The sequence below is a fragment of the Rhipicephalus microplus genome, chromosome 5 (assembly GCF_043290135.1).
Source record: "Rhipicephalus microplus isolate Deutch F79 chromosome 5, USDA_Rmic, whole genome shotgun sequence".
Lineage (NCBI taxonomy): Eukaryota > Metazoa > Arthropoda > Arachnida > Ixodida > Ixodidae > Rhipicephalus > Rhipicephalus microplus.
In genome coordinates, this window is record NC_134704.1 from 18,075,178 (window position 1) to 18,097,961 (window position 22,784).

Below are 22,784 nucleotides of genomic sequence, written 5' to 3' on the forward strand. Positions count from 1 at the left end.
CGACCCGAAAGTTGCGGAATTAAATCATCAGCGCTGCGGCCACGATTCCGATGGAAGCGGAAATGCTCGAGGTCCGTGTACTTAAATTTAGGTGCACGTTGAAGAACCCCAAGAGTTCAACGTTTTCGGAGCCCTCCATTGCGGCGTCTCTCATAACTATAACATAGTTTTGGGGCGGTAAATTCTAACAATCATAATTACTAGGTTCAATAACCGATCAGCAGCGTTTTTTGACCATTCTGAAAAAGTGTTGTCAGCTCTCTTCCAGAAATGGTACGCTGATGTTCACGCGTAGCCGTGTTTCTGACGCTAAGTCAACTACTCATACTAAACATATTCCAGTTAGCACAACAGTGAGTGCTACTGACATTGAACGGAGTATACAAGATAAAAAAACAACGACGAGCATACGTTTCACAGAGCACTGAACACTGACCGATAAAGGCGAGTCGATGTTCTTTTTTTTACATCTCCGCATGGGATGTCTGTCTTTTTTTCTCCTTGTTATAGCACAGAGAGAAAGACACAACAATGTTACCGTCAACCAACTAGCACAACTTGGTGCTCCGAAAAAGATGATGATGAAAACATTTTTAAAAATTATAAATGTTTTCATAAATGTCATTTACTGCGACGTTATCTATATCATGTGCCTAAAGAAGAGAGAGATGGAGAATTTATCGAGTGAGTAGACAGAAGGGAAAGTTTTTCAGACTACCTTGGTTTCTTTAATTAGACCAATAATAGCATGCAGGCGCGTAGCCAGAATTTTTTTTTATTTGAGGTGGCACCTTTTTGGTTTTGGGGAGAGTGGCCCCTTGAAGTGGTCATTTATTGCTCTGTATGCCATGGCGAAACAAATTCAGGAGGAGGGGGGCACGGGCCCACCGTGCCACCTCCTGGCTACGCGCTGTGTCCATGTGTGCTTTCATTCGCGCCATCTTGTATTTGAGCTACAAGAAGAACCTACGACTGGTATGTTACCATCAAGCCCGCATGGAAACCTTTGTAAACATCACTCCGATTGAAATATATAATCATAGCCACTGCTCAATCATGTGAAGCTTGCTCGAAGCAAAACATTTCACAAGGCGGATGAAAAGTAGATGACACCATTGATCAAGACGAACTTTAGCCGCCGAGTGTTTCTTTTGTCAAGATATTGGGCAATAATTTGTTAATCGATAACAGGGCACACAGATATCTGGGCGTGCGTACCTTTTTATCTACTGACCCTGCTAAGAAACCGCTTTTTTGCAATATTGCCTTCTTTAATTGCCAATGTCATTGCTTTCTTTCTTTTTCTTTAGCAACGCATGTTTTGAGCATTAACAAGAACTATCTTATGACCGCTCTTACTCCTTGATGCGTTATCTGCGTTAGGGCATACGTTCTCGTACCGTGGCTGAAATCTGTAAGAAAACAAAATAATGTCGTTTATGAAAAATAAACACAGAAATAAAGAAAGAGAGGGAAGAGGGGCAATGAAAAAATGGATCTGCCACGTTTTCATAACAACGACATAAAAAACACCGTTCATGCGGATAGAAAGAAGCCTGTGTAAAAAAAAAGCTCGGCAAGATTTTTGCGGTATTTTGGGTTGGAGAAGAAACTACATGTGCAGAAACATTTCGAAGTATACAATATGCCACAGCTGTTAGCCTATACGGGCGTAGCAAACAATAATTTTTCTGGGGAATGTGGTATTAAATGCGAAGCATTTCTTTGCATACTGCGTGCACTTCTGGCATCTATCTATCTATCTATCTATCTATCTATCTATCTATCTATCTATCTATCTATCTATCTATCTATCTATCTATCTATCTATCTATCTATCTATCTATCTATCTATCTATCTATCTATCTATCTATCTATCTATCTATCTATCTATCTATCTATCTGCTTACGTCTGGGTGCTCTCGTAATCACCCCCTTAACTTGGCTTGAACCAGAGAGAGAGAGAGAGTCAGAAAGGAAAGGCCGGGAGGTTAACCAGATATCGGCATCTGGTTTGCTATCCAGCGCTGGGGGCGGGAAGTAGGGGCAAGAAAGAGGGGGTAGATAGAGAAAAAAAAAACGCACGCGCACTCATAAGAAAACGAAAACACACACAGTAAGGGCGTCCTAGCTACAAGCGTTCAGTAAGGCCGGTCGATCGCAAAAAGTGTAGTAGCGCTTTCAGGGCCCTCTTCTGTGAAGTCGCATCCTGTCGATACTGCAGAATTCCCTGCTCCGACAGAGGTTGATTATCTAATTTGTGTAGTTCCTTGCGAAGGCATAGTCGTTGTTTACTATACGCTTGGCAGTCACAAAGAATATGTTGGATTGTTTCCTCTTTGCCACAGTGGCCACAGGCTGCGGTGTCGGCCATCCCAATGCGGAAAGCGTAGGCGTTGGTAAACGCAACGCCCAACCACAGCCTACATAACAGGTTCTGGTCTGCTCGGCAAAGCCTCGACGGGACTTGAAGACTTAGCGTAGGGCCAAGCGAGTACAGTCGGGCATGCTTGAAGTGTGGCTGATTTGGTTTGCTGGCGAGCAAGCCTGCGGAGCTTTCGTGCAGCATCTGTCCTAGAAAGTGGTAGTCGTAGTTTATGATCTTCTGTGTATGCTGAGCGGGCAGCTTGATCGGCCCGTTCATTGCCGATGATTCCGCAGTGGCTGGGCAACCACTGAAATGTAATTTGGTGCCCTTTCTCAGTCAGGTGGTGTATAACCTCTGCTATCTCTAGTACCAGCTGCTCGTGTGATCCACGGCGTAAGGCTGATAGTAAAGACTGCAGTGCCGCCTTCGAGTCGCAGAAAATAGTCCACTTGCGTGTAGGTTGATCAACTACAAATTGCAACGCGGCACAAAGTGCTGCCAATTCTGCTGCCGTTGATGTTGTTGCGTGAGATGTCTTGAATTTAATTGTCGTGGGCAACCTTGGGATCACTACTGCTCCTGTAGAGCTGTCCGGCTGAACCGATCCGTCAGTGTATATATGTGTGGAGTCTTGGTATTTCTCATACAAGAGAAGTAGTGTGAGCTGTTTAGGAGCCGCTGACGACAAATTGGCCTTTTTCTGGGCGCCAGGTATGTTAATATTAATCATTGGTTGAGCGAGGCACCATGGCGGAGTCACAGGTCTAGCGGCAGGAGAGAACGAAGTTGAGATCGTCTCACCATGTGTGGTCACTGTTTTGCAGTAAGATGTGCATAGTCGAACCACTGGTAGAGAGGCTAGGTGATGTTGAGGAGTTCGGGCAAGGTGTCGTATATGTGTCCTCAGCACTTCCACATTAATGTGGGTCTTGATGAGGTTGTCACTTGTGATAGCGATAGTTGCCGCTGTTGACGCACCTTGGGGCAAGCCTAAACATATCCGGAGTGATTGAGCCTGGACACTTTGAAGCATTCGTATGCTTGTTTTACTTGCGTTGGTTGACACAGGTAGGCTGTACCAAAGGAATCCAAGGAAAAGAATCCTGTATAGTCGCAACATAGCAGTTGTGGACATTCCCCAGTTCTTTCCAGCGAAGAACTTGAACAAATGACAGATGCCTGTCAATCGCCTTTTCATGTATGATACATATGAGCTCCATGAGAGGTCTCTGTCAATTATAGCACCTAAGAACTTGTATGATCGGAGGTGACGTATCCTTTCGCTGTTTATCAGAACGCTGTAGTTCTGCATTAGTTTGCGCGTAAATGCCACAAGGGCACATTTCTCAGGGGAAATTTCAGGCTTGAACCAAAATTTGTATGGGAGAGTAAGGTGGTTGGACGAATATGACACACGGGTAAAGATGCGAATAATGTCCCAATTCTGTCGCCTACGTCGTCAAACACTTCCCGCAAGGCAGTGGAACATACCCGTGGGCGGGTATGTGCCACAGGTAACTCACCTGATATCTACCCAGGAACGATGGGTACGCACTTGGGCTATTTTAACGCGGGAGTGCTACGAAATACCTTACATCGGCAGCGTTGATCCGATGAAAGTAAAGAATAAATGTAAGGGCCCCAGCAGAAATGGAACTCAAGCATTTTGCATGACAATCAAGCTTTCACCTGCAGAGCCACGATAGTCTTGCAACTACTTTTCAAATAGACCCTAATGTTCGTGAAACGTCATAAGTGTGGTTGCAGTGCTGGCTATTCAATTTTATAAACACTACATATGCACTTCTGTTATACAACCATCCCGTCGAGTTGACGTCAGTAGTAGTAAGGTGCCTTGCGCTGAAATGAAATTACGTAGCAATGTGCAAGGCTACCATCCTCGCGAGCACCATCGCTTTACAGCAGCCTATTCTTCTGGTGCTGCTAATACTCATGTTCCTGTTGGCATCATTGCGCAAGCGATAAGAACTGGTTATATTCAGCATATGTCCGTGCTTACAACATTTATTATATATTCAGCGTCATTTAATGAGGTGTCATTCAATAAAAAAAGTTAGAACATGGTCATGTTCTCTACCCATGCTTCGCATATGTCGATTCCCAAGGTACTGGGATCTGCAGATATAGTTTTTTTTTTCAAGTTCACAACGAATATTTCGGTGTATCGCCCGTCTGTCTCAATAAAAAGTACACTTGAAAAAGCATCAGAGGGTTATCAATACCATTGGCATGTCTCACAACAAACTTTTATATTTAGGGTACACCTCATTTCAATGTCAACGTGGAAAGTCAACAACGAATTCACCACACAAGTTCTGAATGCGCCACACACAAGGCTGTGCAGCAATGCGGTGCGTGGTGTATGTCATTTAGTCAGTCTCCCCTCTCTATTGCTTCAGCGTAAACCTAACTACACGCACTGTGACATCTGCTAACATAGAATACCACATCGACGAGCAGCGCTCGAATGCCTTTGCATTACGACAACCTATTTATACCATGCCGTTATCAGTTGAAGCTGCCTCTGGTGAACACGGCAACAATACTTCTGAGCGTCAATGACCAATTTCGCCAGTACAAATTGTGTTTCGTTTCTAAGTGCCAACAATATGTGGCATTGAAATAGGCAGCTTGTGAAGTTAGCGCAGGCCAGACAGCTTTCGTACCTGGGCATGTGCTCACCAGCAGCCATAGAAAGCTTTTTCTTTTTTTCCGGCGCATTTGCGGTCCTGTGTGTCATTATGCAGTTTCTGCCAGTGTAGAAAGGTCTTTACCTATGTTTCGTACAATTCCAAATTGATTGATTGATTTTTGGGGTTTGACGTCCCAAAACCACTATTTGATTATGAGAGACGCCGTAATGGAGGGCTCCGAAAATTTTGACCACCTGGGGTTCTTTAACGTGCACCCAAATCTGAGTACACGGGCCTACAACATTTCCGCCTCCATCGGAAATGCAGCCGCCACAGCCGGGATTTGATCCCGCGACCTGCGGGTCAGTAGCCGAGCACCTTAGCCACTAGACCACCGTGGCGGGGCCCATTCCAAATTGAGTCGGGGAACATGGTAAATTCGGCATGTGTGTTTACATTACGCAATAGGTTGAGCAATGAACGTTATTTTAAGGAGTACACTTCAAGAAACATTCTGAATGCCTCTTTTATGCATAAGTGTGCATATTTCTCACTGTACACTGTATTGCTTTGTGTATATATGCGATCATTAACTGAAGTCGCAGGCACTAAGAAAAACCAGGTTTTAATTTCCGGGGTCACGATTTGAAACCTTCAATCATTATGATGGTGAATCAACACTCAGATGACCGAACAATCTTAACTTTACCGCTGACAATGGCGACCATATTTCTGTAGTTACAGCAATAAACAATAATTTTGTTGAACAATAAATTGTTGTCCCATTCGCATTTTAATGAAAGAGTTGCCCAGATTTCGCTGTTAAATATGGTCAACAATTAGGCGGTCGTTCAATGCTTCAGGTCCGAGTATTTAGGTTTAGTTACATGTTAAAGAGCCCCATGAGGTCGAAAACTTCCGAAACCTTCTTCTCCTATGGCATTTTTTATAATTATATTGAGATTTAGGGACTTATAACCCCCGCAATGTTTATAAAAATGGTCGACAAAAACATCGCATTCCACCTCTTGTTTTTCTTTCCATTAATTGCCTCCTTATCGTTCTTCATCTCGCTTTATTGGCTGCTGCTTTGTCACGTTCATCGCAAGATGGCACGAAGGCAAAAAAGGGCGTTTGGGATGAATGATTGAAGAAGATTGATCGAAGGCAAGCACTCGGTTAATTACGGCTTGGGCAACTAGGTAGCAGAAGCAGTGGTACTGTAAGATGCGATGCACTTCTTACCTGCCTTACTAAGGAAAAGGCGCCATCATTCACGTGGCGCCATGGACATTGCAGCATGCAGAGTAAATGAACCTGTAGGAAAAACACGCTCGTAGATTATTTTTCACATTTTGCGCTTATGCGTCATCCATAAGCGAAGATTGCAAAGGTGCGTGCTCCCGCTTACATTAAGGCGATCATGCGCTTTGCGTTAATCTTACAGATGGTTAAAAGGCAGGCTCAGAATATATATATATATATATATATATATATATATATATATATATATATATATATATAGAGAGAGAGAGAGAGAGAGAGAGAGAGAGAGAGAGACAGATAGATAGATAGATAGATAGATAGATAGATAGATAGATAGATAGATAGATAGATAGATAGATAGTTCACGTGCTACGTGACGCCACATATGCGCATAAAAGAGTGATTTCACACTCGTCGCTTGGCTTATAGATGGCGCTGACCGACACTCCTACTTCTAATTTCACATATAAACGCAAAAAAAGTGGATGGAGAGAATTAAGGCCCCTGTGATAGCTCAGTGGATAGAGCTTCGAACGGTTTGTTCGAAGGTCTTAAATTCGATTCCTGCTCACGGCTGGTTATTTTTTCACCCACTTTTCTTTCTTCTTATTTACATTCCATTGGTTTTAATAACTTCCCTTATACATTCCTTGGCATTACTGCCTGTTAGATCTCATTAATATTGTGTCAATACACGGAAAAACGAGCCCTTATGTATACACTTCTTTTCCTTATATATATATATATATATATATATATATATATATATATATATATATATATATATATATATATATATATATATATATATAGAGAGAGAGAGAGAGAGAGAGAGAGAGAGAGAGGCCAAGAAAGAGACGACGAAACTTTCGTGGAAGCGTCTTTACTAAACGTTTTCAGCTGGTGGAGCAGCCTTCGTCAGAGTAATGTGACAACAGTTCATACATGGCTTTAAAAGCTCCTTTCAATAACAGGTCAGCGCCATCTGCTCTGGTTAGCATCACAATGCGCATCATAAAATGTCAAGTGCTTCAGAAATAAAAGAAAAAAAAAACAAAAAATACGAAAACCAGAAGTGTACATACATACTAAAGACATAGTTAAAGATTCCCTTACATGTACTGTGACGTGATACCATGCTTATACGTAGTTAAGAGATGTAGATGTGTAATGACATCGCTTGGCAGCATAAGAACAATCTTAGTGATATGTGAACGTATAATGGAAGCCACTGTGAAATGATTGAAGATAAATAAAAATAAAAATAAAAAGAGGCAGACTTAGAAGGCGTGATTTAGGTGGTACAGCCTAATTAGCCCCCTCCTCTCTTCAAGCCCCCCCCCCTCTCTTCAAGCAATTTCCTCTCGATGTATCTGCAACTCTTTCTATATTTTGCCACGGCTGCGCTCAAAAGGCACGCTAGAGTTCCATAGCGCGTGTGCGTCTTTCTGGTTCAGCCATGTTCTTGCAAGCATTTCCAAGTGTTCCGTCATTCTATGATTGCACTTATTTTCCCACTTCACGTTCAGCTACGGAGTGTGGAGTACAAGTAGTCGCGGGAATTCTGGAACAGAGAACGTAACAACGAAGCGCCACCAGCCTTTACGCCGCCTCTTTGAGCCTATTCTTAGAAGCCTGCAGGTGTGTTTTGACGCACTTTGCGCCGAGCATCACGCTCACCACTCCAGGCGCGACTACCATTCTCCACCAATCAATTGCCCTCGACCACACCTCTCCAAACTCCTTCAGCTAGACACCTCATCAACACCTCGCAGCTAGCGCTGATCAAGCACAGCCGGACGAAGGGCCGACTAAAAACAACTTCGCTGTTAAAACCGCGAAACTATACAAAATTGAAGAAAACAGCAGTGGCGAGTGCTCTGATTACGCCACAACTGACCTAGAGGGGAGACGCGACGCACGTGCGAATGAAGGAGCGCGCGTGTCTCGCCTCTATTTCTGCCGTGATTACAAACACTGCACAAGACAAAGCGTATATTTCTTGTCTTTACATCACACGAAGGCGTATCACCTGTTATGTCTTGAATGGCTTCTGATTTTACAAGGCAAACATGCGGAGCTGCTTCAAAAATGTAGGAGAGCTTACGGGCAGCTTTTCACGGGCTCCGCCTGTTAGAAAAGCGGATTATATTGCACGTTTTGACGTTTGACCTCATGTCGTTCCCGCTTCCCTCCTGAACTCCTGAGACCTATGTAACCTTAACGTCCTTGCATACAGTACGCCCCTATAAGAGAAAAGTACTTGTGTCACCAACGCTCTTGGTAGTCACGACAACGATGACATATTAAGGTGTCTTCAAATAGCAGCGTAGGCCTGACAAAGGTAAACACAGAAAGGGAGAGATTTCGTCTGAAATGACATCGGAAAGGCAGAACGTTTGATGGGTAAAAACACATTTAGGTTTGCTACATTGCATGTTGCAAGGCGGTTCTGTAAATAACGACAAAAACGCCAATAGAAAAAAACATATGCGTAGAGTTAAAGCAGAGGGTAATAAAGTTGCCTGGGAGAATTTCAGTCCCTGTAATGCGCTATACAAACTTAAAAACAAAAAAAACTTCACTAACAACTGCTTTTTTCACCTTGGCCTAATGATACTATACCGCGGATAACATCTGCTGTTTTACGCACCAAATCCACCATACGATTGTGAGGTACGAAGTTGTGGAGGGCCCCGTATAGTCCGACCATCCGGTGCTCTTTAACGTGCTCCAACATCGTACAATACATGGGCCTCTATAGCACTTTCAGGCCATGGATATGCAACTGCCTTGACCGGGATCGAAACCGTGGCTTTCCGGTCGGCAGCCTAGCACCGATACATCGAGGCGGTCAACACTGAGTGAATAAGATCACTTGTAGAAGTGTTGGGACGTTCGAACTGCTTTGCTAAGTATAGCTGCATTGCTAGTGCTGAAAATTCAGACCATAGTGCAGGGTTTTTTACTTTTTCTCATACAATAATCGCTATTTCGCTACTACTGCGTGTCCAATGCTTACATATCATGAACAATACTCGTGTCTATTCGGGACGTACATAGTGCAGTCAAGATTAATGCCGCTTGCGAGGAGGGCAGAGTGACAAATGAATGACGGCACAATACTAAAAGTACTTAAGAGATTATCTTGGCCTACGCTCTTATAAGGGCCCTGTTGTCTTACGTAAGCCCACATCGCTTGTTGGTGATAACTATATACGGTATAAGCGTATACGTGCCTTTTGGATCAACTAGTTAAGAAATACATAATACCCTATGCCACGTTTAAACGTTTATTTTTGCTGCTTTGTGTACGCCACTAATGTAACTTCCCGTCTGCCAAGGTCTCAACTCGCCCCGCCACGGTGGTCTAGTGGCTAAGGTACTCGGCTGCTGACCCGCAGGTCGCGGGATCAAATTTCGGCTGTGGCGGCTGCATTTCCGATGGAGGCGGAAATGTTGTAGGCCCGTGTACTCAGATTTGGGTGCACGTTAAAGAACCCCAGGTGGTCAAAATTTCCGGAGCCCTCCACTACGGCGTCTCTCATAATCAAAATAGTGGTTTTGGGACGTTAAACACCACAAATCAATCAAATCAATCAAGGTCTCAATTCGATGTCGTTTATGCAATGTCCCACACACTTCGCCTTTTTTGTTGTTGTTGTTGGTCCCGGTGATGGTCGTATCGTTAGCTCTGGATGCGGATGGCATGCGTGGTTTTTTTCCTTATCCACGACGCTCATCCATTCTCATTTATTTTATGCTGCACTGCGTGCGAACAACTGGTCGTAGATCCAATCTGAACCACGTACACTGAAACATTTCGATTGGTTTTGTGTGGTCAGATAGAGCATAGGAGTATTCCCCACTCTGAGTTTGCCCGCGTGCACAGGAATAAAGACGCAACAAAAAATCGCGTGACATGAACCATTCTGCACCTTTCCACCGTCTCGCTTGCTTTCTTCCCAACCTACATTAGATGAGTCCTGTTTTTTTTTTATTCTGCCCGACCACTTTCCAAGGCCACTGTGACCAGAAGAGCAAGTCGTAATTGTCTTGTTCCCCGCGTTTCTTTCGGTATAACCCTGGCTTTGAAGATAACCTCTGAGACGCAACGGAACCTGTACTTGCCGAACACACATGTAACTGCTCCTGCCCCTCTAGCCTTAGGGAACGTAATTTTTTACGTCTGTTTCAAAAGCATCCGGTATCTTTATCTTCCAATATGGCTATACATTTGTCGTCCCTTTTCCTTTAGTATTTTGTTGACCCTTGAACGCTTCACATCGTTGATCATAACTACGTGTGTTTCCTTCGTGGGCTGTCACCATTGCGGTAGGTTTTCTTATAGGGCACTTTTACGGTGTTGACCTTCATCGAGAACCCTCACGATAAGCACGCATTTTGCTATTTTGATCTGACAAAACTTGAATAAAGGGAAGGACACCTTTTTCGTACAACTTGCTTGTTTTTGTGTTCGCACGGTTACTTTGAACCTGATCAGATTTGTCACATTTCTCTTCCACTGGCATTATGCATTTCACTCATTGTAAATTTTATATACATTTTTCGCCGATCATTCGTGTCTAAACAGTCAACTGTTATGGCTATACTTTTATGTACCCCCAACACCACTGCATGGACATTCGACTGAGAGACAACATTTAGTTTCAATGTGTGTACGCAGACCAGAGCTCATTGTACTGTGTATTCATTTTTTTCTCGTTTAAATGAGCTTCTCTTGCGTGGTTATCACAGGCGGTCGTATTTATGGTCTTTTACTCCACCCAACACACACGCCTTGCTTCTGCTCCACATTGAACTAGCTCATTGGCGACATTGGGGCGACAAGCTGCTGGAGATTATAGACTGTGTCCACGTTCATAAAAAAACTTTTTTTTCTTATTTCTGAAACTTAAGCGGGAAAATGAAGTGTGCCTTTCTACCCTAAAAACCGGAGAGCCGGTCGTGTCGGCTAACACGCGCGCAGCCCTCGTTAGGGACTACAAGTACAGGGTTTGGCCTCCCAATCGATAGAGGCGTTCCTTGTTTGCAGCCTCATTTAGCGTTATTTGTTAACGCCGATTCCCCTGGCACGAAGCAGTGGCTGAGCTGTAACTTCAATAGCGGCGACAACGTTACCGGCTTGTCGCCACTGCAACTTAGTAACGAGAGACAACAGCCCTGCACGAACGTTTTTCTCTGCTAGACGCCGTGGCTGCCTATTGTCGAAATAGCCTGGCCTATAGCAGTTTTGTGCTTTTCAGTGCAGTAACTTGAAGTCCACGCAAGAAACAGCTTGATGTTTGACGAAAAAAAAGTACTTGAGACAAAATTATGATATAGAGGCTTCTGCACACTACATTGCTTTAGGGGAGAACCTCCTTATGGCGTGGCTTGTGCGTCTCCCGTTGTCGTAGTGCGTAACCTGTGGCACATACCCGCATATCAATGTCGGAACTAGTCATAACTCATGATGGAATACTTAACTTGTTGCTGCAGATTGACGTCAAGAAACGTTCAGGCCCTGACGATCTTTCAAATGCCTTTCTACGGCGCTACGCAGAACAAATAACTCCCTTTCTGCATGCAATTTTCGTATCACCGCTTCAAACAGCCACACTGCCGACGGACTGGCTTCGTGCCAGGGTCCTTCCTATTCATAAAGGGGGTAACAAATTACTTGTGACCAATTACAGGCCGATTTCACTGACTAGCTCTTCTTGCAAGCTAATGGAGCATATAGGCAACAAGGCAATCGCCACTTACTTAGAAGATAACAACCTACTTTACTCCAAACAACACGGCTTTCGAAAAGGGCTCTCTACCATAACCCAACTTCTCGAAATAGCACATGACTTTGCTACCGTAATTAACTCAAGACTTCAATGTGACGCAATATTCATAGATTTCTCCAAAGCATTTGATAAGGTGCCCCATCAAAAACTAATTGACAAGCTGAAGATTATCGGGATTGAAACCAATATAGTACACTGGACAGCCGCCTACCTCTCAAACCGCAGTCAGCACGTTAAAGTAAACGACGCTGAATCTGAAGAGTTAGACGTTTGCTCCGGGGTCCCACAAGGGTCTGTGCTAGGCCCGATTCTTTTCCTAATTTTCGTTAGTGACGTTCATTGTCATGTTAAACCTGACGTCGCAGTTAGACTGTTTGCTGACGACTGTGTCATTTATACCACAGTACGAACAATCGACGATCAGTTACGGCTTAATACCTCCCTAACTAACATTTCAAGATGGTGTCAAGAATGGGGAATGGAAATAAACGTAGGAAAAACCTCGTATATGCATATAACCCAAAAGAGAGCACTCTTAAAATTTGCGTATCATTTAAATGGACTACACGTAGCAGAGGCCGCTTTGGTGAAATATTTGGGCGTTACCATCACAAACACATTAAAATGGGATGTTCACATTAACCAGACGTGTACAAAAGCGTACAGACAGCTGGGATATCTTCGCAGGAAACTCGCTCTAGCCCCTTCCAAAGTTAGACTAACAAGTTATAAATGCCTTGTACGACCAATCCTCGAATACGGCAGTGTAATCTGGAACCCGCATCAAACTTACCTTCTTAACCAGCTGGAGGGAATACAAAATAAAGCGCTCCGATTTGTGTATTCTCAGTATTCTCGAGACGTCAACATAACCGCGCTCCACAATAGGGCAAGCATTCAAACACTGGCGATCCGGCGACGCATAGCTGCATTAAAATTTCCTTATCTGCTTTATCATGACAACATTAACATCAACAAACACGAGTACTTGAAACCACCATATCAGCGCTCCGCTAGAACAAACCACAACAAGAGTATCAGGCCTTTCATCTCCCGTTGCAATTCATTTAAGTATTCCTACTTTCCGTCAGTAATAGAAATATGGAATAACCTGCCACGTGATATAGTGTCCTCAGAATCTCTCGAATCATTCACTACCAATCTTGAAAAGTTTTTGGATCAGTAAGTTGCAGCGTTGTAGAATAATGGCGTAACTTTTCGTTGAACGTACGTTTTGATTTGTATGCCACTCGATGTTTCAATTCTCAGATCTGTGTCTAATATGCACTCTTCCCTGTTAGCCTGTGGTGTTTTTATTCTGTTTTATTTCTTGGTTCTTCGACTAGATGTACAGTTGTAATTTGTAATTGTTTAGAGTAGTCTGTACTGTTAATTCTTATTTTTTTCCCGTGTTCATTTTTTGTTTACTTTTTTGTTCTGTGGTCTAATGTGAAGATGACAATCTGTATAATTTCTTCCCACTGCTGTATGAGCCTGTTAAGGTTTACAGTATCAATAATAAAAAAAGTGGCACATACTCGCCCTCAGTTACATATCCGCATGCCCACATGTTACGAAAACGTAGCACGGCGTCGTCATCTCGTGTTAACAAAGCGCTGACAGCAGAAATGTGGCACGTACTCTCGTTTATTCCTTGGATCATCTGCTGGTTGGCGGCACTTGCATATGGTGAATATATGATACAAAGAAGCGAAATGGTGTCCCGCCTGCGGCGGCTGCATTTCCGATGGAGACGGAAACGTTGTAGGCTCGTGTGTTCAAATTAGGGTGCACGTTAAAGAACCTCAGGTGTTCGAAATTTCCGGATCCCTCTACTACGGCGTCTCTCATAATCATATGGTGATTTTGGGACGTTAAACCACACATATCAGTCAATATCTATGGCCTGCAAACAGTAGGGAAGTTTTAAACCCAAGGCCACAATTTTCATTCAAATCATTATCATAACGTTACTTTACTTGACAGTATATGCAAGCGTTTCAGTTGCGTACAGTCGAAACTTCTTGGTAATCTGAAACTGAGGGAAGACATAGTGTAGAGTAGGTTTCGGACAAGCAAAAAGGGCCAAAGTAGCTGCGATGAAAGAGCGGTGAACGCGTCAAAACTCCAGGAATGAAATCTCGAGCAGCCGCAATTGTAAGTTCGATTGCCGCTATATTATATATAAAGGCGTTAACTATTTATTTCTTCACGCAGTATACGAAGGATGAATTCTAACATATATATGGTTTTTACTTCGATAAAGGGTCATATATCTGCAGTTGATTTTGTAGCGTGATCTGACAGTGCCAATGTGAAACGAGGCACGCTACGTGAAACTGTAGAGTACGGTTTTTGTTGTGTATCTCCTTCGTAGCGTGCCTTTTTACTTCAGCTAACGTCATTTTGTGCCACAAGCATAATTTCTAACACGTAAGTGTGAAGCTGACAAAGCTAACTTTCTGATGATATTCTGAGTTCGAGGAGCAGTTGTAGAGCAAGAAGCAACAAAAAATGCTGTAGGCTGGACGGTGAAAATGTCTTAGCTCTAATGTGGTACTTATTTAATAATATGTGTTCAGGTTTCACTTACCGAAACTACCTTAAGGTTATGAGAGAGGCCGTAAGGGGAGGGTCATAAAGTTTTAACCACCTGGAGTTTTTTAGCGCGCACCTAAATCGAAGCACAAAGGCTTCAAGCGCTGTCACCTCCGAAACTGCGGCCGCCACGACCGGGATTTGATCTTGCAACCTGCAGCATGTCAGCACCCCAGTGCCTTAGCCACTAGACCACCGCGGTGGCTTAAGGCAGTAGTTCTCATAACAAACAACCTAGAGAAAAGTTATCTATCACAGCACGTGAATAAATCTGAGTAAATAGTTACGCTGATGCATGCATTCGTAGTCTCCCTTTCGCCGATACACACAGTGTACTGTTTCCCTATACCATATATCTTCTCTGTTATCACAATTTACCGCTCACTTGACCGTCCAAGTTTTTTTTCTTTTCTATACTAAGCCTTTAGTATTCAGGAAATAATGTCATTTATGGCGTCTGTTCTTTTTGCGTTTCATTCGTTCCACCACTTCTGTTTTGGCCTCTTGAATCGTGCATATAATGTTGACTTGATGGTGGGCTACAGTGTGCGCACTGTGATGAATTAACCAAACGTGACAACGCACTGTTGTTCACACGCAATTTTTAGTTACTAAGAAGTGACCTAGAAAGAAAAGAAAAGCTTTCCAAGTAGTACTTTATGAATAACAACGTACAAATTGCGAACATAACCAAAGCTGGCTTGTAGATAACGGTTTACAATAACAAGAGGACTTACCCACGCAGACCATAAATCGCTGTATCGTGAACGAGCCTTTCCTTCGTAAATTGAATCACGCTGCCACAGTAACGAGCCCGTTATCTCACTTCACCATATTCCGTGGTTCCAGTGAGCAAGCAGTTCACCATTACTGGTTCTTATCTTCAGTAGTTTCCTCTGCCTCAGCCACGTTAACAACCGGTTCACAGAACACCATTAGGTAATTCGCAGTGCGGCCTATAGCAATAGTATTCTTTTCGTGGTTTGAAGTATCTTAGTAAACATAAATATTTATGGTCACTTTATTTTTTTTTTCTTTCTCTTATTGCCTTCGAATATACTGCAGTCTTCTGCTCAATTAAAGCAGGCACTACCGTTACATTTCCACGTACACAATGCCAAGTTAAGAGCAAAGAAAAAAAGTGTGGGGACAAAAACATGCTCCTACAACATTGGTTAGAGGCTTAAAAGAAGGGGGGGGGGGGGAGGTCAATGTAGACTTTATAGTTTTCTGATCTTATGCGTGTCTGTAGGCTTTCGATGACTAACACCTCTCTTTCTAATTCTAGTGTTCATTGTGCGTCATATGACATCAGTAACCGAGAAGGTCATTCCAATAATACAGTAATGAAACTAGAGAGAAGTATTGTTTCTTCAAGAAGCCACAGATTAGTCCACTCTTCAATATTCAGCAAGGGCTTCCGGAACAAAAAGGAACATTGAATTAATTTGTGTGTTTAATTAAAAATAAAGATTAGTTTGGAATTAGCAAAGAGGCAATATGTAATTCATCCAGGAGAAAAACAATACGCTGCACATTTTAAATATGGCTGTGACTTACTGATGTTGTAGGTTAAGATAAAGTTTAGATTTCGGGCTTTACCTATTAGTACGCAGTGCCATTCAAAGCAAAACTTTCAAACAATTTGATGTTTCTGTTATATTAATGGTTACTAGTTTGTGATATTCAATGAATGAAGGAAGAATAGTGCATTGTGTTGTTATCAGCGCAAGGTAATTAGTTTGAAACAGCTAAATCAACGAAAGTAGGTCTTTTCCGAGTAAAATATTGGTGCGTGCATTACTTTTTTCAACATTGGTCGGCAATTATACGAGTGTTCCAACACAAAATGTGCTAAAAGATTAAAGAATATGTCTCTGTTCTTTTTCAACGTATCTATATGTTACCTCTAGCTTGTGTTTTGGTAATGTTATGTATATTAGATTTTAGTTAGATTAATTGCTTTCTATTGATCTGAGAAGTTAACATTGACAGTTGTATTTATGCAATTATTACAACTGCAGTTTTTTCTTTCCCAATTACTGGCTAAACGGAAATTTTCTAGATACTCTTTGTTATTGATTCAACAACTAGCATTTTTTTTCGGTCTGACAAGTGTTTATCAGTGCATATGTAATATGAAATAAAATCCACAAAATCCCCCTAAAAACAATTAGCATTAAAATTGCTTCGAAATTTGAAACATGCTTACTCCGAACATTAAAAAAAAGTGTGAGTGTCGAACGAATCGTAGAACGGCATGTGGGTAACAGTGATAATTTTTCGATAATTGTTATTTGATACTTTTTTGTGGATTGCATATATTTATGTGTGCGTGATGCCTACTTAGCCCTGTACAATACCGGCTGCAAGAAGGAAAAACCTAGGGTGAGGACATTACCTAATAACAGTAAAGTTATCGTAGGGGACCGTAATTTGTGTGGTGTAACCATAAAACACATAAAGTCCGTGTGTGCCACCGGAATTAGAAAAGTCCCATTACCGGTACTGCAGGATTCGAGTGTCCAAAAAAAACATGAAAACGAGGGAGACCAAATAAGAGATAAAAATAAAGTGTATAATATAGCGACAAAGGAAGAGAGAAAGATAGAGAGAGAAAGAGGGCGACGTAAAGATAGATAAAAACAAAATAGAGAGAATTCTAGGAATAAAAACGTAGTTTAATAAAGACGCAAAAAACAACAAGAAAGACAAAGAGACAGAAAAAAGCGTGCATAGAAAATACCTAGAAAAAAGATTGAGAAAAACTGAGTGAAAATTAAGGTCAAGAATAAAAGAAAGATAAAACCAAGACAGAGAGAAAAAAATAGAAAAAAGAAGAAAGGTATCAAAAAGACAGATATAAAAGGAAAGAGACACAAACACACACGAAAAAGTCTAGGAAGACACAAAAAGGAAAGAAAAAGAAGAATAAAGACAAACATAATAACAGAGAGAACGAAGCAGAGAGACAAAAAATAAATGAAAAAAATGATCAAACTAGAAAGAGCAAGAACGGCTAAGAAATAACAAAAGAAGAACAGAAAGATATCTGACGCAACAGTTACAAAAAAGCAAAACAAGCAGAAACGTGGAGCAAGGGAACAAATAAAATGAGGAAATAAAAGGCAGGCCACCCAGCTCTACAATTTCTTCTAGCTTGCCACCAGTAGCGCAAAGCTCCCATAATTTTTTGTTAATTAGCAGGTCTTATATGCCTCACGTGAACGTGGCCAAATACTGACAACTAACGAATCTCGTGGCTCGCGTCGTGACGTGGCGTCACTCTGTGATGTCATGGTTGCGTCACAGGGTGACTTCATTGATGGTGTTTTGAGCGTTGAGGTTACGTTCCTTCTGGTACGCCGAGTGCACAGACACCTTCAGCTGAGCGCTATATGTCACTTTCCCTTAATTTTATTACTCTTTTTTTCATCGTTCACGTAGGCGTACATGCCGACATCCAAATTTCGCGTTTCATGGGGCATCTAAGACTTGCAGTGTGAAAATTGGTGTTCGCCATATTTCAAGTGCGCAGTGAAATAGTCATGTCATGTGGCTTTCTACGTTGAGTCGTATTAGACGAATGTATAAGGAACTCGGTGAGTTTTCGTTCCTATGGGCATGCAGTCGAATCGGAAACAGTTCAAAAACACGAAACATGTGTGGCAATACATGAGAAACAAAAAAAAGTCGAAGGCCGACATTTCTGTAGAGCATTGGAATCAGAGAAGTCTGAACGTGGCAGAGCAAGCGAAGAAAAAGATATCAAGAAAGAGGCAGTCAAAATAACGTCAGTAATATATTGTTGCAATTGTACAGTGTGACATTGTCTGCAGAACAAAAATTATGTAATCAACGAAATTCTCCTGGAAAAAGCAATGACGGTGCTAGACAGACGTGTATGAGCATCGATTCCTGCGGTGAGTCCGGACGCATTGCCATGATCTATTCGGTTACGCACAGAAACGAATACCATGTGTCTGTAGAGCGTGTCACCGAGTATGAGAAAGCTACAACTACCTTAATCTATGACGCCCGAGTCACGGGTAATGAATAAAAATAGAGATGAACTAAGTGTCGACATACCATCTGGATCTGATAAAACGTATAAAAGTCATGCCTTTCCGCGCGTTTCATGATCTGTTGATAGAGTAACAGGTGACAGGCGCTGAAGCCTGGAAGACATTAGTATAGTCTTCAGCATGCTTTTTTGTTGTTGTTGTGGTGGGAAGAGCACCGAGTGAAACCTTTGCTTCTCTTCAAGCATATCTAGTCAAGCAGTTGCTTCTAAAAATACAAAGCACTGATTCTGGTTTATGTTAAGTACTGTGCATGCTTATGATATCGGTGCAAATCTAAGCGAAAGAACTGTCAAGAAAAATCAAGAGAAACAATGAAATTCGGTTAGGTGAACTCAAATATTGTGAGCAGCTAGTATTATTGCACCACCTAGATGATCGAGTTTCTACCATACGCTTCTTTTCACCTGACCTCTGATGTCTGCTTCGGCAATGCGAAATGCATTTTTAACTCTAGAATTAAACGTCTGCGCCTCTACTCGCCGAAGTGCGAGTACGAATACTTGACAGTTCAGCCAAGGGTTAAACTCACCTTTAATGTATTTCTACTCTGTATATTTTAAGAGGTGATGGCGTGTTCGATTATTGTTTTTCACAGTCATGCAATATTGAGGCTATCACTGTCGATGATTTTCTTACACTTTAGCCGTTCATTTCTTTAGAGGCGCAGCATCTCTTGCCCAACGGTATATCACGTGTCCGGTGCCTACACTCAAACTGCGCATGCGCGATTCTCCTTCTTCCCTGTATAAAAACTGCACGTCACTGTCTCCACTTTTCTCGTACCACCTGCTTGCGCTCGCTCCCCCATTGCGCATGCGCGTTCCCTCCTTTTTTTTCTCTCTACTACGCTCCTCCTCACCTGCCTCGCAACGCCGACGCAGGCAGGCTCCTTAACGAGTTTTGTTGATTGAAAAAAACGACTGCTCTCTCTGCACAACCACGATGCTCCAAATAACCCATGCTTAATTGCGGGGAGGTGGTGTATTTTTTTTTTCAGATTTATTACTCAAGTCATAGTACATCGGTTGTGCATATATTGCTAATAACATCAATGTCACGTTATTTCACCACGAATAATATAGAAATAAGTTTACGTATTCATGTTTTCACTGCTAATTTAAATATCTTCCTGCTTTGCTTGCATGAATTCGTTGTATTCTACTTCTTTTGTTGTTATTATGGCCGCAATGTATCATATCTGTTTATTGTAACCTTTTTGTGTATTCGCTTGTACGCATTCCTGTCTAAGGTGTTAAGATCAGACTGGCAGTATGGTAATAAATAAAAAAGTAATAAAAGATAAGTAAGAAGGTATTATTAGTGGTGATTGAACCACGCCCTTTTATTCTGGGAACTATAGCTGTCGGCCCAGAGATGGCACTGCATTTTCCTTTATAGCCAGAGCGAGCGTTTTTAAGCGTTTACACACTTCGTCTAGTTACCGTGCCCAGCGCTGGCATTCCTTGTTACGCAGCTTCTCCTCTTCATAGCTTATTCTCAGAATTGGCACGCCTTTATGATGTCTGATGTTCTTAAGGTATAATCGGAAAATACTAAGAACTTTATGTTTGGACGTGATACTGGCTTTTTTGTTTATTGCTATACACACCACACTGGGATGCAGAGGGCTAGAGAGAATTAAGGTGTGAATGGCAATTGCAGTTATGAATGCATGTCACAAAATGAAAGTTCAAAACAAGAGAAAACCACGTTTAGCAGAAAAGCCTGAAATAAAATAGACGAATAGTTTTTAACCTCAAACGAGATCAAACTGCTTTTCATGGTAATCAGGATTTCGATGTGTGTTAGAAACACTACGGATACAGCCAACATTGGCTCAAAAGGCTTAGAGATGCAAAGTAAACTTAGATGGGTGAAAAATCATCGGTGTAAGCCAAAGAAACTGCTATAAACCTCATTATCACGCGAAACATGAATCTTTTCGATGAACGAAAAAATCCATATGTTCTAAATGAGAATTCGCAACAAAGTGCCGGAATTATTATCGCGTTATGAGGAGGCATCTTGAAAGTGTGAAATCTCAGCAAATCGGCTTTCGGCAGTTCATTTCTCAAACGCTTAAGCCTGCAGCTGGGAGATCGATCATTTTCAGCGACGTTCCGCCTATCGTTGTCGCTATTGCGACGCGGATTAACTTCACAATCTGGAGATGACAAATTGAAGGCGCAGCACAGAAAATAAATTAAAGGCTATAAAAAAAGTTCGAGCGAAATAGCTGGAATATCAGCGATATGAACGTGTTTTGTTGGATCACTCTGTTTTAGCCCGAATTCTGAGAACTGTTTGCTATCGCTGCCCACCAGACGGACATTTTTAAGCCTAGTCTAAGACATAATAGCTGAGATTAAGAGGATTTGCTTTAGGCACGTTTGACCTCCTTATTCTTCGAGTGAATTTTACAGCCGAAATCCAGAGTTTTGGGGAAAAAAGTGAAGGCTTTCTTTTCGTTTTCCTCTTGTTCTTGATAAGATTGTTCCGCTACATCATTTCTTCGAATTTCTGCATTGGGATATTAAGCCCCAATGCTCAAATGATAGATTGAACGTCGATAATTGCCCATACCAAATCGAATGCAGCATTAACGGCGAGCGTAAAAAAGCTACTTCAAAGCCTAATTGAAAGCATGTATAAAGAATGCATAATATATGCATAGTTTATGTTTCCACGCGTGCTTCTGCTTATTTTAAAGCGTGTGGTCTACAGCAGCTGATACTGCCATAGGGAAGCTACCGAACCGAACGAGATACTTTTAAGAAATGTATCGCCAACGATATATCAATTAAAATCGATGAAACATTCCACCACACATATTTCGGAGGGAACAGCATACACGTCAATATTGTAGCGCTTACGGTGCACACATATATATATATATATATATATATATATATATATATATATATATATATATATATATATATATATATATATATATATATATATATATATGTACTGTTTATATTGTTACGAGTAACCTGTTTAATGATCTCTTTAAAGCGCACAGACCTCGACGAGCAAGATGGCGCCAGACCAGCATCAAACGGAAACTCCCTTCGTCCTCCTCTTTCATGCAGCCATGTTTAGCGGCTGTTATGTATCATAACCCCCGGCGGTAGAAGCACCGACCCGGTGCTAAATTTACGCAGATGATGTTGAAGGGGGGTAATAGGGCTTTAGCCGAGACACGTGAACGGTGTCGCTCGGAGCTGATGATGACTCTGTTGGATCGGTTGGAACAATCTCGTACGTGACGTCTGTCAATTTGCGAACTATACGGAATGGTCCAGTGTAGGCCGACAACAGTTTTTTAGACAGTCCCACACGCCGAGTAGGTGACCAGAGGAGCACGAGAGAACCCGGAGAAAAGTGCACGTCCCTATGGTGAGAATTGTAGAGCTGTTGTTGGCGCGCCTGTGAAGCCTGTAGACGGTTACGGGCGACTTGGCGCGCGTGGTCGGCGCGGGCAATGGCTTCCCCAGCATATTCAGTGGCCGCCGGTAGTAACGTGTCTAAGGGTAGAGTTGGGTCCCGGCCATATAGTAGATAGAAGGGCGAATAGCCGGCAGTGTTGTGACGAGATGAATTGTAGGCGATCGTCACATACGGCAAATGAATGTCCCAATCATGGTGGTCTGGCGCAACGTATTTGGCAAGCATATCGGTTAGGGTCCTGTTAAGGCGCTCCGTGAGGCCATTTGGCTGGGGATGGTACGAAGTAGTAAATTTGTGCTTGGTATGGCAAGACCTCAGTATTTCATGAACGACAGCTGATAAGAACGTGCGGCCACGGTCGGTGAGAAGTTGACGGCGAGCACCATGCACTAATATTATGTCGTACAGCAGAAAGTCCGCAACGTTGGTAGCGCAGCTGGTCGGGAGTGCTCGTGTGATTGCGTACCGCGTCGAGTAGTCCGTGGCAACAGCAATCCATTTATTTTCGGCTGTGGAGAGTGGAAAAGGGCCCAACAATATGAACAGATACTGCAATATGGA